The sequence below is a fragment of the Oncorhynchus mykiss genome, chromosome 29, assembly GCF_057628025.1.
Source record: "Oncorhynchus mykiss isolate SJ-2025 chromosome 29, ASM5762802v1, whole genome shotgun sequence".
Lineage (NCBI taxonomy): Eukaryota > Metazoa > Chordata > Actinopteri > Salmoniformes > Salmonidae > Oncorhynchus > Oncorhynchus mykiss.
Window position 1 is genome coordinate 18,452,501 of NC_143050.1, and position 7,500 is coordinate 18,460,000.

At 42.1% G+C, this 7,500-nt stretch overlaps 1 protein-coding gene across 1 annotated transcript in view; it reads left to right on the forward strand.

Annotated features, from left to right (window-relative positions):
• Positions 1 to 7,500, forward strand: part of LOC110509982 (EH domain-containing protein 1) — a 31,792-nt gene that overhangs the window by 11,117 nt on the left and 13,175 nt on the right. The window lies entirely within an intron of this gene.

Below are 7,500 nucleotides of genomic sequence, written 5' to 3' on the forward strand. Positions count from 1 at the left end.
CATAATATCGACTGAAAACATGGCAAACGTTGTTTAGAATCAATCATCAAGGTGTTTTTCACATATCTCTTCATTGATACATAGTTCTTGGACACATGCTTTCTCCCCTGAATCAAATGGTAAAGTAGAAGCAGCTGGCAATTGCGCACCGAATTCGACGCAGGACACCAGGCGGACACTTGGAAAATGTAGTCTCTTATGGTCAATCTTCCAATGATATGCCTACAAATACGTCACAATGCTGCTAAGACCTTGGGCGAACGACAGAAAGTGTAGGCTCATTCGTTGCGCAATCACAGCCATATAAGGAGAGAATGGAAAACAGAGCTTCAGAAATTCTGCTAATTCCTGGGTGATGCATCATCTTGGTTTCGCCTGTAGAATGAGTTCTGGGGCACTTACAGACAAAATCTTTGCAGATTCTGAAACTTCAGAGTGTTTTCTTTCCAAAACTGTCAAGAATATGCATAGTCGAGCATCTTTTCGTGACAAAATATCGCGCTTAAAACGGGAACGTTTTTTATCCAAAAATGAAATAGCGCCCCTAGAGCTCTAACTGTTAACAGAATGGCTTTGTTGGACATTATTTCTTTGCCCAAACCTAGCTGAAATTCCAGATGTCTGATTTTAAAACTAGGCTACAGCATCCATTTAGTCACCATTAGACTTTCCACATTTAAGACTGAATATGTTTGTAGGTGCAACAGTTTGTATTAAATTTGTCACTCACATGCTCATTTCTGTCCAATAAGCACCAACGATGTTGTAGAATTTCCGACAATGCTAACATCTTTTCAGACACATCTGAGTTCTAAAACTGGACCTAAGCAATTGAGTTGCGCATTAACAGTGCAAGTAGCTAGTTAACACCAGTCGGATGAGAGGCAAGCTACATGCAAAGGAATCTTAACTATATTTTGCTATGGCAGGTTTTTCACATGGCTGAAGTCTTTTGTGTAAACTGTTGGTCTTTGACACTTGCGTGTAATAAGCACAAAAAGCATAGCAAACGTCCTTGGCTTATATTGCCAGTTGGCTAGCCAACTAACTTTAGCCAGTAACGTTAGCTAGCACCAAGGCTGTAATGTTAGCTGAATGGACGGCTCATGCACCGGCACAATATAGCTATCCCGCATTCTTCCACAAACAAATCGCAGCTAGCTAAGTAAAGCTCCTAGTCAATGCGCAACTTTGGAAAACTGCCACGCATTATGCATGCAATGGTTAAAGTTCAATCAGTACTGAGTGAATGAAGAACAAGTGTCCTGTCATCACCAGACTGTCAGTTTTAAATAGTGTCAAGATAATGTGTTCATGACAGGGTTTGTAGTGTTTTAGATGGTAGACGGCAAACCGGATATCATTGTTTTCAATGCGAGCACAATGGTAAATGCCTTTGAGGTCAGCCACCATGGTAGGCGGAGTTCAAATATTTCCACTTTTGCTGTCTGCCATAGTGTTGTTTTCTACCAGATGTTGATTGGTTTGTTTACTGAAATAACCATAGCAATGCATACTGGCTTGCTTTTGACGTCAGTTTTTCATGCTTTCTTGTCTTTTCATGCTTTTCTTGTCTTTTCCTTCGTCTAAATGCAGCATAACATGGAACCCAAACAGACTGCGCGTGTGCGCCATCGTGCATAAATGTATTTTGTCCCCCCACACCAAACGCGATCACGACACGCAGGTTAAAATATGAAAACAAACTCTGAACCAATTATATTCATTTGGGGACAGGTCGAAGCATTAAACATGTATGGCAATTTAGCTAGCTTGCTGTTAGCTAATTTGTCCTGGGATATAAACATTGAGTTGTTATTTTACGTGAAATGCACAAGGTCCTCTAATCCAACAATTAATTCACACCTAAAATGGTCAACTGACTCGTTTCTAGTCATCTCCTTTTTCCAGGCTTTTTCTTCTCTGGACTTTATAATGCAATTGGCAACTTTCACAAATTAGGTGCGTTACTGCCACTGACCTCGTTCGTCTTTCAGTGGGTACCTGCTTCTATAAACCAATGAGGAGATGGGAGAGGTAGGACTTACAGCGCAATATGCGTCAGAACTAACTTCTAATTTAGCAATTGGCATTGCAGACGCTTATTGGCACGCGCAATAATTGAATAACATAGATTTCTACATTTTATTTTGCAACACTCGCACATGCGACGCGAGCGGTGTAGTCAGCCTGTAAGCGTTAACATTACAGCCATGGAATCTGAACGGTTACCACAGCCACAAAGTCAAAATGGGTTGTTGTAAAAATTCATAAGTATTAGCTTTTTGGTTTTATGGTTGGGGCTAGGCATAAGGTAACCTGTGTGGTTAGATTTAAAATCAGATTTTAAGATGCGAAATGGTAGAAATAGGCAGGGTTTTAACCATTTCTCTTTCGTGTATAGTTTTGACACCCCGGTCCCAACTTGTGCGAACAGACACACACATGGTGTGTGCTTATTAGGTGGCTCTTCAGAGCATTGCTTAGTTGCAATGGACAGGGACTGTTGTGTGTTCTAGTGTGCGCGTCTTGCCAACAGTGTGTGATTGCGACCCGCAATTCAGACCTCGAGCATTCCATTGGGTTCCTAATAGTTAACTAGCTAGCACAGTGTCCTTTTCTCCTGCATGCCAACCACCTGCAAAGTACGCTGTCTACTGGTGTGCGAGCTAGCTAACAATTCCGCCTGCTGTGTACTGAAGTCCTACTTAGCTAGCTAGCAACCAGTTCACAGAACTGCAGGAAAACGGTACCCGACAGGCTGGGGTGAAGGACACTGTCTACTGTTGTCCTAGCTAGCTACCAACCAGCGTTGTTGCCCCCACCTTTTCTTCTGTGGAGTTTATCGTCAGTTGGCATCCAACGTTATGGTGAATTACCATCTACTTTACTGTAGTGCTCCTGTCTGTGTACCGGAGTCCTAGCTTAAAAAATGACCAATAGAAGTATAAAGAATTCCCAGATGCACTCCACCCCTACGGTACATCCCAGGGACACGCTGCTTTGTGGCAGGGTGGTGGATTGTGTTCCCTGAAATGCGTACACCAGCTGATTGATGGAGCACAAGGCCCTCTCTGTACTAGTTTATCTTCTGGAACATCCAGCTCCTACGCTGTGCGATATCAGAGAAGACCACCGTTTTCCCAGGAAACCTTTTGGATGACCAAATCTGTGCATCTGCCACACCGGTGCCGTCCCCTAGGTGTATCCCAAGTCGTTTCCATCGAGTGGGGTGAATAGGATGTCATGGGGAGAAGTAGCACAGGCTGGCGCAGAACACAGAGCGGTTTGTGCCACTTCATGCCTTGCTCTCAGAGCCACCTAATGTGACCGTCAATAATGTATGTAAATGGTTGATGGGTAGGCTACATATTGATTATTTTTTATTTTCCAGGAGCTTGCTTGATTTGTCTTTTTTTCCAGTTAACTCCATTGGCTTAAATGGATTTCTGGTTTTTCGCATCCCTCTGCAAAATCTGCTATTTTAATATTAAATAAATATGAATTACTACACTATTTCTGTTGCCATTTGTCATTTTGTATTTTTACTTATGTATTGCTGTGTTATAATGGAATCACCTTCCGATGTAAAAACCATGGATAGTCAAAACTATTTTTTTTTTAAAGTGAGAAGTACTCATCAGTCTAAAACAAAATAGGAAATTCACATGAGCACCACAATGCCTACTCCACCCATGCTCTACCAAGGTTTTTCAGCACACAGCTTTGACTTCCTACAACAGCTTTGTTGGTCTATTGTACTTCAAACAACGTGTATGCAGGTTGCTTAGGATTCAAACCTACTCAAACAGCCTAATTCTTCAGTGGAATAACTTTAGTGTCCTGCTATTAAAATGTTTATAAATTGGGAGGTTCAAACCCTCAATGATTGTCTGAAAGTCGTGGTGTATCAGACCACGGGAATGACAAATGACTTTTTACTATTCTAATTGCCTTGGTAACCAGTTTATAAAAGCAATAAGGCACTTCAGGGGTTTGTGTGATATGGCCAATATACTATGGCTAATGGCAGTATCCAGGCACTGCGTTGCGTTGTGCATTGGAACAGCCATATACCACACCCCTCCGTGCTTAATGCTTAAATCTACACTGAGCCAACAAAATAAAAAAACGTAATATTGAGTTGCACCCCCGTTTTTAATAAATTAGCAAACATTTCTAAACCTTTTTATGTTTTGTCATTATGGTGCATTGTGTGTAAATTTAAACCATTTTAGAATAAGACTGTAACGTAACAATGTGGAAAGTCAAGGGGTCGGAATACTTTCCAAATGCACTGTATTTAGATGTTCTAGCCTACCTCTTTCCAGTAATGAATTCAATGCAGTATTAGCTTTATTTAATTGCGCGTAATGCATAATAAGCTTAACTTATATCCTCTCGTGCAAGCACCTGTGCTCTGCTGGCCTCTTTAACAAATGCTCCTTAGCTCTTGGAGTCCCATGCAGAAAATCTAGACTAGCTTGCTGGACATGATTTTTCTTATACCAATAGACCATTCGAAGAGGGACGCAAGCTCTTTTTTTTCCTAATGTTAAATACAGCAGCCCAATAAAACTCAGGTTAAAAGGAGTGAACCCGTGATGGCGGTAGGGTATAGCAGTTATTTATTTAGACCCATAACCATTCGATCTTCCTGAAAAGAAGTGAAAGTCTTCTGCATCTAGTTCTAGTCCTATATTATTCAAGGATGTCATTCAAATTAAGATGAGGACAAACATATTTAACTTCTAGAAGCGAGGAATGAATGAAGCAACAATGGAGAGAACGAGGAAGGCTAAAAACATTAGGGGAAATATTATGTGTGTGCGTCAGCCTACTAATTATACCATTAGGCCCTATTATATTTCAATTTTGCTAACCTATACTTGTGACTTTGTAGGCCTCGTGCTTCACCAGAATCGCAGTCTCTTCTGCTTTGTCATAGTTTGAACCATGTGTGTAATTCCAGTCCCTATAATACAGTTCACACTCAGATTAGCCTACTGGAGCTAGTTAAAAAATTTTACCCAAGAGGGCATATATACAAAGGATTTTTCAGCCATAAACGTTGCTGACCGGTGTATACAATATAACACACAGCTTTGCAATTAATAAACATTGCCAGTGGGATGTCCTTAATGAAGAGCTCTGACTTTCAACATGGCACCGTCATAGGATGCCAGCTTGTAAAATTTCTGCCCTGCTAGAGCTGCCCCGGGTAACTAAATGCTGTTATTGTCAAGTGGAAATGTCTAGGAGCAGCAACGGCTGAGCCACAAACTGGTAGGCCTCACAAGCTCACATAACGGGGCTTCCGTGCTGAATGAAGCGCGTAGCCCCTTAGTTCCAGTGAAGGGAAATCTTAATGCTACAGCATACAATATTCTAGATGATTCTGTGCGTCCAACTTTGTGGCAACAGTTTGGGGAAGGCCCTTACCTGTTTCAGCATGACAATGCACAAAGCAAGTTCCACACAGAAATGGTTTGTCAAGATCAGTGTGGAAGAACTTGACTGGCCTGCACAGCGCCCGGACCTCAACCCCGTCGAACACCTTTGGGATGAAGTGTAATGCCGACTGCGAGCCAGGCCTAATTACCCAACATCAGTGCCCGACCTCACTAATGCTCTTATGGCTGAATGGAAGCAAGTCCCTGCAGCAATATTCCAACATCTTGTGGAAAGCCTTCCCAGGAGAGTGGAGGCTATTGTAGCAGCAAAGGGGGACCAACTCCATATTAAATTGTTTAAAACTTAGGTCAAATATCTCTGGTAGCCTTCCACAAGCTTCCCACAATAAGTTGGGGGAATTTTGGCCCATTCCTCCTGTTGGCCTCCTTGCTCGCACTCACCTTTTCAGTTCTGCCCACAAATTTTCTATAGGATTGAGGTCAGGGCTTTGTGATGGCCACTCCAATACCTAGACTTTGTTGTCCTTAAGCCATTTTGCCACAACTTTGGAAGTATGCTTGGGGTCATTGTACATTTGGAGACCCATTTGCGACCAAGGTTTAACTTCCTGACTGATGTCTTGATGTTGCTTCAATATATCCACATAATTGTCCTCTCTCATGATGCCATCTATTTTATGAAGTGCACCAGTCCCTCCTGCAGCAAAGCACCCCCACAACATGATGTTTCCACCCCCATGCTTCACGGTTGGGATGGTGTTCTTCGGCTTGCAGGCCTCCCCTTTTTTCCTCCGACCATAACGATGGTCATTATAGCCAAACAGTTCTATTTTTGTTTCATCAGACCAGAGGACATTTCTCCAAAAAGTACGATCTTTGTCCTCACATGTGCAGTAGCAAACCGTGGTCTGGCTTTTTTATGGCGCTTTTGGAGCAGTGGCTTCTTCCCTGCTGAGCGGTCTTTCAGGTTATGTCGATATAGGACTCGTTTTACTGTGGATACAGATACCTTTGTGCCCGTTTCTTCCAGCATCTTCACAAGGTCCTTTGCTGTTGTTCTGGGATTGATTTGCACTTTTCGCACAAGTATGTTAATCTCTAGGAGACATAATGAGTCTCCTTCCTGAGCGGTATGACGGCTGCGTGGTCCTATGGTGTTTATACTTGCTCACTATTGTTTGTACAGATGAATGTGGTACCTTTTTTTTAGGCATTTTGGAAATTGCTCCCAAGGCTGAACCAGACTTGTGGGGGTCTACAATTGTTTGGTTTTTTTTCTGAGGTCTTGGCTGATTTCTTTTGATTTTCCCATGATGTCAAGCAACGAGGCACTGAGTTTGAAGGTAGGCCTTGAAATACATCCACAGCTACACCTCCCAGTGACTCAAATGACGTCTATCAGAAGCTTCTAAAGCCATGATATCATTTTCTGGAATTTTCTAAGCTGTAACCTGTTGTGACGAGCAAACCCGTATCCGGGAGCAAATGTTCAGTTTTTCCAAAAATATTATTTGTGTAGGAGAAATCGCTCCGTTTTGTTCATCACGTTTGGCTGAGAAAAACCCCTGAAAATTCAGTCATTACAACGGCAAACTTTTTTCCAATTTAACTCAATAATATCGACAAACATGGCAAACGTTGTTTAGAATCAATCCTCAAGGTGTTTTCACATATCTATTAGATGATAAATCACTCGAGGCAGTTTGGTTTCTCCTCCACCAAATTGACAAATGCACGCACCTGGAGATTACGCAATAGTTTCGACGGAGGACACCGAGCGGACACCTGGTAAATGTAGTCTCTTATGGTCAATTTTCTAATGATATGCCTACAAATACGTCACAATGCTGCAAACACCTTGGGGAAACGACAAAGTGTAGGCTCATTCCTTGCGCATTCACAGCCATATAAGGAGACATTGGAACACAGCGCATTCATAATCTGGCTCACTTCCTGTATGAAATTTCATCTTGGTTTTGCCTGTAGCATTAGTTCTGTGGCACTCACAGACAATATCTTTGCAGTTTTGGAAACGTCAGTGTTTTCTTTCTAAAGCTGTCAATTATATGCATAGTCGAGCATCTTT